Below are 9,889 nucleotides of genomic sequence, written 5' to 3'. Positions count from 1 at the left end.
CACGTTGGGGAGGCTCCCCTTTATATCTACATGCATTTCAAAACCACAAATTTATGAGACAAGGGGCTTAATGAATCAATCTCACAATGGCAGTTGCATAAACGTCCTCAAAACCTTTCACTTTTCTATGTCGTAAACCCTCTAAATTAGCACAAATAAAAAACAACCAAAAAACTTTGAAACCCATAAAGACTGTCTATTATATAAAGCTTGAGAAACCCTCAAAACCCGGTAAAACATTCTCTTGCAAAACAATTTAATAACCCATTAAAGCCCTCTCTTATAGACGTCTAAGAAATCCTCGCTATCCCTTGTATCAACAAATTTCTTGGTACAAATCCTTCCCTTAAGGATTTGTACCAAGCAATTTGTTGATAAGATGCCACTGCATGCGCAAGGGTATCCCCTGAAACCCTTGCGCATGCAGTGCCATCTTATCCAACATATCCTCCATTGAAATCGTTGAAGTCCTCGTCTTCCATGGGTTCCAAAGCATTTTAGCGTAGTTGAGTAAAAACGACACAGCTCGCTTTGTACCGAGTATTGGACTAGCTTTGATTTTATTGATATTGTCCACAAAATTTTCAGTTTAAATTGTTATGGCCCTCATAATGGTGAACAATAGTGAAGGAATAATTTTTATGACATGGATCCCTTAAATGAAAGAAAGGTCACTCTGATGAAAGAAAAATTGAGGTTTTCCCAAGCCATGAGGGTAAGCAGAGAGTTATGGAATAATTTATTTGATATGGATTACTTGAAAGGGGAACAAGGTCGCAGTTTGGAGAGAACTTAATTTTACTTTAAGGAGTAGAACAATGTCATAGATAGGAGTGATTTCAAACTCTAAGAAGGCTTGAGCTATGGTGTTCTCTAACTAATTGATTCTCTAATATATTATTTTAAGCATTAAATTAGGGGTAAGTATATTTGGTTTAGTGCCAAAGCTTAAACGAGATTGTTAGGTTTTTAATTTCAAAAAAATTGATGAAGTAGATAAAATTCAAAATTAAGGAATGATTTGTTAGTTTCCTCATTGAGGTCCAATTGCCTCAAATGACATGTTGAACTCATATGAAATATATTATTGTAATGGCTTTGAGACTTTTGTTATTGTATGGTACTCTTACCTGCAAGCTAGAGGGTAGGGTGCTTAGTTACATGGAGAAAAAAATATTTGAAATTGGGGTCTAGGGGATGTTCAAATCATAGTCTTATCCTTATAAAATTGGAAAGGTATAAGAGTGAAGGGAAAATTTGCATAGCTTCAAGAAGATAATAAAAACAAAAAGTATTTTCACAACTTTGTAAACCATGGAAAAAGAATTAACTCAATTTGGGAAATTTATGATCAAGATGGGAAAATAACTAATAGTTCTCTAGGTTTAGATACTTTGGGAGTGAATCTCTTCAAATTTGTTTATAAGAAGCCAACTATGGTGATATTGTATTTCTAAAGCTTACATATGGTTTCACTATTTTCATAACTAAAGAAGATAATAATTTAATAAATAAATTCAAGGAAGAGACGAAAGTTGTTATGGCTTCATTTGAAAAAGATAAAAGTAGTGTCCAAACAATTGGATAGTAAAATTATTTATTGTCTTTATGAGATGTTAGAAGATGACATGTTATATGTAGTATGAAAATTCAAACCTCTAGAAAAATTTTAAGAGCAATAAACTTGGTGTTCCTTACTTTGATTCCTAAGAAAGATAAGCCACCTTAATTTGATGAATTGAAGCCTAGATCGTTATGTAAATTCATGTACAAAATAATAGTTAAGATTCTTGTTGTTAGACTTAAAAATATTTTTACACCAAAGGTGTTCTTTAAGGGGAAGGTCCTTGGGAATCTTTTTTCGTCTGTTTGCATCCTCTAGGATCTTGCAATATGTTCCCACTACATTACCTTAATATTTTAGTTGTTTGTCCACACCCTTTAGGAGCCTGCCATATGGTCCCACATGCATTACCATAATGTACCTTGAAGAAGGACAAGGCATTGCCAAAGCAATGAAATCTATGGAAGGTCGAGTTATAGATAAAATGACGAATATCATTGCCATGTTAATAAAAACCACAAATAGTGTAAGGGATGAGTGATATAGAAAGTGCCTTTTTTCTTCTGAAAGGTAAACACATTGAACATTGTATGCTCTATGCTCTCCTATCAGGTCTCAATTTGTAATGGCTAGAGTAGCTGAGGTATTTTTATGGTGAGTTGGCTTTAAGGAAGGTACCTCCCCTACCGTGAGATAACAATGGGTATCAACAATTTATTCAACAATTGTGACAATGAACAAGGCATGAGTATGGTGCACCTTAGAAAACAATGAGGGGACACATTCATGGGGTTTGGTCCATTGAATAAAGCCAAGGTTGCAACCAAAAAAGTAACATAACACTATCACAACAGGATTTCCATTGATTTTTAAAAAGAAGTGAAGGAGATTGAGGAAAGGGCTTATGAAAAGAGAAGAGGAACTTCCAGCAACCAAGTGGATGAAGAAATCGTCTTTTAGGCATATGGCCATGGATCTCGTACAAGGAGGGATTCCAAATTCCTCAAGCTTGTAAGGTTTTATGATTTATGAAGATATTTGTGGTCATGACTAGAGCTTAAGGACACTCAACATAATGAATTTTTCCTTACGAGATGAGGATAAATGAAGCAGAAGTATGATAGTTGTATCAATGTGATTTGGCACTCATAAACTTGTGGTGTTGAAGAACAAAGTAGGTGAGAACAAAAGTTACATGGTAGAGGAGGAGATGGTGGCAAGGTTGTGGCAGACCATAAACCATGATATTAAGCAACCAAGTATCACATCGTAATCAATGTTGTCTCCAACTTGACTTAAGATGAACAACAAGAGTTATTGTAAGATTTTTTATGATATTAATTATGTTATGAAAATTAGATTCACCATAGGCATTTTAAGATATTATTATTCTGAATGATAATTACAAGACTATTTATGGTAAGCTTTTGATGGTCAGATTGGGTTTGGGGTATGCCTTACAGTTGCTACAATTGTTTCTACTTGGTATGCTCTATTGGATCTTTCATCCATTGTCAAAGGCATCAAAGGCATATGAAAACATGCCACGTGACATAACGAGTCTAGAGACCAATCCAAAGAAGTCAATAATACCATAATTATGTCTCCATTCTAGAACATATAATCTACTAAAGAGTAACACATCATCGAAAAAAACCAGATGAGTAACCATGACTTGTTTATTAATGAAGATACATGTTAGTGACCCATCTACATCTGTCTGCAAGAACAAGATGCTAGTCCCTTAATAACAAGAATGAAAATAAGGGGTGATAAGGTGTATCCTTATCGAAGACCTCGAGAGGCAGAAAATAATTTAGTAGGAAGTCCATTAACCAATAAGACAATTTATAATAGATACACAGGCCATGTTCCATTTTGAAACTTGAAATGAAATGTCAATTTTGTGTAGGACAAGCTGAAGAAAGGTCTAATCTACATAATCAAAATATTTTTGAAGGTCCAGCTTCATAATAATCACCTCAAGCTTCTTATATTTGATAGTATGTACAGTCTCATATGCAATAGAAACTACATATTTAATTTTTCCTTGAAATGATTATCATGGTAAGCCCTCATAATTAAGAAAATAATATCTAAGAGACTGAATAGGAGAGAAAGCGAAAAAAATATAATGTAGCAGAAGATGATCGGCCAAGATCTAGTGTTGTAGAAAGGTTGTGAAGATCAATATCAACCCCATTTGAATGATTGAAAGGCTTCAAACACTATTCCTTCCCAATGGTCACATTACGACGAGAATTGGGACTGATAGAGATCTTAGGAGTGGAGGATTATTGTATCAGAAGAGTCTCTATATGGGTCTCAAAGTCAATGAAGATACACTCGATATTCCTTTGAATTAGTTGAGATAGTGAAGCCTATTATCTACTTCGGATTGTGATACAACCCACAGTGACTCGAAACTGTGATCAACCTTCCACATAGTGGCTTGATGGACATATATAGTAGCTCAGATCTATAACATTCTATGATGCATGACTCGAACCTTCAAAGATTACCCTTTATCAATGTGTTAGTGTTAGTCAGTTATGCTTATCACTAGTGATCAAATATGATTTTACCAAGTTTTTTTAGGGGTCTCAAAGTTAGATTTTATCATGTCACTAGGTTTTTAGAATAATTTTTTTTCATTTGCTAGTGTGTCTAAATATACTGTTGCTCCTTCAAGAGTTCCATGTTCCAATCATTGCCATCACCCATTATGATGTGCCATCTCTGAAAAGTGTCATGGTCATCTCAGTTTCAGTATCATGGTTTTCATTCAGTTAATTGTTCATCCATTAGGTCACTACGGTTTTCATTCATTCAATTCTTTATCCCATTCATAAATTGGCATGTGAAGGATTAGTGATTAAAAAATGTTTCAAAAAATAGCTCTATTTCAAAAATATGTTCTATTAATATTCAAATAATCTCAAGCTACATTCAAAGGTCCCTGAGCTACATGGTTTCCAAAGAAAAAGTGAGAAAGGCAGAGTGTGGGCCACCCCACTAATATGAAAAGAAATTAACCTCAAAAGCTATAAAAGACCATCATTGTTCATTTCTCTCATTCATTTCATTGCTAAATAAGCTCTCACTCATCATCAATCACTTCCTCACCATTTATAGGGACAAAGACATTCAAAAAATTGATTTCAAACTCTTTTGTTGTGTTTTCAAGCCACCTCGCTGTGTTTTTAAGGAGCACGTTGTGTTATTCACTGGGAATGCTACGATTTTCTATGGTTACCTCCGTCGATTCCTTTCAGCCTAGGACATTGTGGAGGATAAAAAAGTGGAGCAATGTTGTGATAACCTTCGGGCTATGGAGTTTTGTTGTATCTCATATTGTGGAGTATTGATCACCCTCAGACTTTTGTTGTAGCTTGGATTGTGGAGTATTGATCACCCTCGGACTATTTCTTTGGAGTATTGTTGAGACCACCTTTCAGACTATTACTTTGGAGTATTTAAGAATATCTTAGGACAACCAAGAAGATTCTTTGGCATCTCCTTTAAGGATAGCCTTGAAGATATCATGATAAAGCCCTGAAGAAGAATGTGAAATAGTTGAGCGAAGATGCTTTGAAGCATTGAAGCGTTGAGGTAATGAAGAAGCACTAAGATCTTGAAGTCTTGGTGTAGCATGGTACATTGGACAATGGTGTAGTGTGGTGCAAGGATTGTCATTTCTAAAGTCTTGGTGCAGCGTGGTGCGTTGGATAATGGTGTAGTGTCATGCAAGGATTGTCATTGTTGAAGTCTTGGTGCAACATGGTGTGTTGGATAGTGGTGTAGTGTGGTTCAAGGATTTTCATTACTAAAGACTTGGTACATCATGGTGCATTGAGCAGTGCGATATTTTTAATAGTGGTCTAATGCAGTGAAGGATTATTGCTCATAGGAAGATTGAAGCTTTGGTATGAAATTCATTGACATGTGAAAAGAACAATCACGTGGAACTTGTGATGTGTGGATGAGTAAGACTTGAAGAAGACTTGTAAACATCCTTGGAGACATAATGCTGTGCTGAGGACATCATGAAGTAAACTTGGAGGATTTGATTGGGTACCATGAAGAACAATGGTGATACCTTCTATATGACAAGGTTGTCATTGATGATGTAGCATGGAGACTACAATGAAGTTGAAGATTGATAGGACTCATTGAAGAAGACTTTGGGAGCTGTGAAGTACAACCATAACATATCTTGACAAAATAGCTTTGGTGTCCTTGGATTTTATGCTCCTAAACTCAAGGTTGGTGCCTTGGATAATATGGCGTCGAAGCCCGGAAGGTTGGAGCCTCATTAAAGTTCAAGTAGGTGCTTCACATATCCCAGGTTGGAGCCCGGGTGCCTTCATCAAGGGTTGGATCCCTACCCATATTGTACTTAATTCATTATAAATATTATATTAATAAAATAATTTATTTCTATTGTTCATTTTGTGTTCTAAATATAAGTGATCTAACTAGTAAAAGTAACAATTGAAAAGAAATATTGATTCACCCCCCTCTCAGTATTTTTGACAAGTTCATGAAATTTCATTCAACCTAAAGCTTCCTTTGCAATAGGGTTTTCTCCAATAATTAATTCCTACAAGATCAAATTATATCAACCTTCCCATCTAGAAAAATATAGAATTATATCTCAATCAATGGATAATATTTTAGATTTCTAGCACCCATTCGATAATGATAACTTCTTTGTTAGGTCCCTATACTACTAGTGTAACCCCTTATTGTTATTAGTACAACCCCCTTATTATATTGTTGTGCCCATGTAGTCCCCATATTTTTATTATTATGCCCCATAGAATCCCACTATTGTCATTATTGTGCCCTTACATTATTATTGTTATGTCAACTCTAATTATATTATGACCCCTTAGACTCCTACTTATAGAAAGGTCTTTGTTATAGACATTTTTGGGCACTGCAACCCCAATCAAACATGTCCATAAACCAAAGGTTCCTAAGTCCCTAAAGGTGTTTTTCCATACCCTAAAAGAACAACGTCAGTTGATTACATCATCTCCCAGAATTTCTCCATGAAAAACTGCTCAGAACTGGTCAAAACTGGACCATCTCACATGCTCCATGGTCAAAGTGGGATATATCCCACCTAATCCACACAGGAGGTGCGATGCATACTGAAAATCCCTTCTATTGGGTGCGATGGGCGAGAGTGGACAAATGGCAGAGTCAATTTGCGAGGTGGATGATCATGGAATCTTCTAGAAACTTCTCCTATGACACTTGCCTCTCTGAATCCGCCCAGGGATGAGTAAGAGATCATTAATCTCCAAGTGGAATCAAGAACTATCAGAGAGAGGACACTAATCAAATCTCAGAAGCTGAATCACCTCCCTGCAATCATCTATATATGAATCCCTCATCCCAGAGATCCAGAGGCTGGAATTTTGTATCTTGTAAGGAAGTGCTATTGGTTTCTTGGTGTAACATCATAGTGTTGGGTGATCTAAGCTTTTCAGGAGGTGAAGAAGGGCTTTCTTGCTGATAGGATGACGCTGGGTCAGAACAATTGGTTGTAATCCTCTTTGCTATTCTTGATATTAATAAATCTATTCAAGTTTTCCTCCACATTCTTGTATGATTGATGATATATGCATTTGTGTGGTCAATATATATCTGGTCCTATATTATTTGTGATAGTAGATCTCTGTTCTTGGATAGTGTTATGCTGCTTTGATTCCACAGGTGCTCTTTGAAGCTGGGTAGACAAGGAAGTGAGTGGAAAAGATCTATCAGAAGGGAGAGGAATCGAGCAAGGAACCAAGTGCAAGACAGAGGATGTTCTCCTTTGTTCCCCTCTTATCTACTTCTCATAAGGGAAAATGAAAGTAGTTTTAGTTTGTTTGTTTCTAAGATATCTACCAGTCTTAGCGGGACTAGTAGCTCTGCATGGACACTAGATTTCTCGATAAAAAATGGCGACTCCACTGGGGAACGAATAGCTTGTTTGCTTTTCTATACTTGTTTGTTTTATAAACTTACAGATGGAGCCTGAAGTCAAGTCAGCTAGCCTTCGAACTGCATTTTCTATGCAAGTGCAAAGTAGATAAATGTTGCTTCAGTATATCTCCGAGTTTTGTTTATAAACTGAACAATTTATTTGTAAACATCCTAATTGGCCTTGTGGTGGCTTTGGTAACCTCCTTAGATCTACCCCTGTGATTTATTTATTGATTATCACTTGCTCGCCCTAAATCCCTGAACTGTGCTACAAACTGTGATTAAGAACTGGAGCAAAAGTCTCGCACTGTACCATTGCAACCTCTCTTCAAGGAAATCTGGATGCATCGCACTTCCCATGTGCAGTAGGTGTGATGCATCCCTATTTCCCTGTGTTACAGGTGCGATGATCAGAAAAGGCTAATTTTGCCTCCAGGTCTTGGTTTTTCTTCATTCTTTTCAGCTCTATTCTGGACTTTTGCTGTCTGTGATCAGTATACCACTGTGGAAACCCCCTTCCTTTCCATAATTCCTCCTCCATTATGCAAACAACTGTAAATGTTTTGATGTATTTTGAGACATTTTCAGTTCTCTTTTACAAAGAAGTAACATAATTGAACTATCGTTTCTTGATTTGGAAGTGTTGCAAGTGTCGTTTTCAGTCATAGAAGAGAATCTGATTGTTCTTGATAGTCGATTACACTGTTACTCTTGTATTTGACTTGAATTAGTATTTTTTCAAGGGTCGAAAGCAAGTTTTCAATTCCAAATCGTAAAGTGTCGTCATTGTCTTCATTTTGTCTTGAAAAGAAGCTTGCTAGTAATGTCGCTTTGAAAAATAATTCAGATTTGTGCTTAGCTTTATTTTTATCATTCACACATTAAGAAGGCTGAAAACAAATACATGCATGTGCAATTGCATTTAGACTGTTTCTTGGTTTGATTTAGGATAATGCATATAGTGTGTGCTCTCTACTCTATGTTGAAAGAATATCATCTATCTTTGTTTAGTAGCTAGGATTTTCATTGCAAAAAGGAGATTAAATCATTGTTTATCATCTTAGATTGCATTTTAGGAATTGTATATCTACATCATGTGGTGAACCTGAAAGGAAAATTTCTTAAGCAAGATCAACTGTAAAATAAATTTAATGAATCTAAAAATGCTTTGGAACCTAACGCACAACATTTAGAAGTCTAGGCTAGAGACGTATTCCGGCATCGTAAAGCCTGGTAACTATTGTTTTCATTGCTGGTTGGGTGATTCCTCCACTTTGAGACGAAAAGTGCTAGTACGGACTTGTGCTGCCACGTATCGTCGAGTATATATTGGGAGACCAAAATAGGCTATATCCTTTATCCATAAGAAGCTGTGTCTTCCACCCTATCGATCGCAATGCACTGAACACATCAGTTGGGAAGATTGATTGCCGTACCGTAAAATGTATTTTGTAGTTTTGCGATTGGTTTGTAATCCCTCTGTCTAGATTTCTAGAGTAGTCTTTTTCGTTCCTTTTCAGACTCCTTAAAGGAAAATTTCCATCTGAGCACTTGTCACTTCAAGCTCATTAAAAATCGAAGGCGACTAGAGTCATCTTTTGTTTTTTCTCGACTCTTAAAAATTGAAAAAACAAGTTGTGTCAAAGAGTCTAAAATTTATTTCAATCGGAATAAACGTCACCTTTCCTACATTGGTCTTAGGTTGAGAAAAATGGAGTCCACCAATCAAGGATTCCCCCTTGGAGGGAATCCTAGTCCTTTCTCTTCTTGGGGAGATGTTGGTTCACCCCATATGGCCACATTGTCGCTTCGAGGATTGATAATCGGTCTGCCCGTATGGCTCTTATCGACCTCTATTGTTCAGAACACCGTGATTCTTAAGCAATCAAGTCAGCAACTAGATGATACCAGAGTTACCCCCCAACCTTGTACTTCGTCCGATTCTCCCTCTCTTCCTTCCTCTTCACTTGATGGAGCTGGTAAAGCCAAAAATCAAGTAACTAAGAAGGATAATAAGGGGAAGGAGAAGAAAGAGAAGAAGAAGAAGGAGCCAAAGGTGAAAAGGGGAAACCATGCATCATCTAGTGAAAATCCACACACTGCACTATCAAAGCCTAAATCTCCATGTGTCATTTGCAAAGGAGATCACTATCATCGAGATTGTCCTTGCATCCCTCGGATCTTAAGGGACTGGTCTCCTTGTTTGCACAATCTGGTGTCAGCAACCTTTGATGACCATGTTGAAAGTACACCATGAACTAGTGAAAGCAAAGTGTCAAGATAGAAAAGGAAAAGTAAATTCCCTTGTAAACTGTGCGAAGGCGATCACGCCGTCCACTGTTG

Source organism: Pinus tabuliformis, chromosome J (assembly GCF_031772625.1).
Source record: "Pinus tabuliformis cultivar Carrire ecotype Pingquan chromosome J, CPIR1, whole genome shotgun sequence".
NCBI classification, from domain to species: domain Eukaryota; kingdom Viridiplantae; phylum Streptophyta; class Pinopsida; order Pinales; family Pinaceae; genus Pinus; species Pinus tabuliformis.
Note: the sequence above shows the minus strand (reverse complement) of the source record.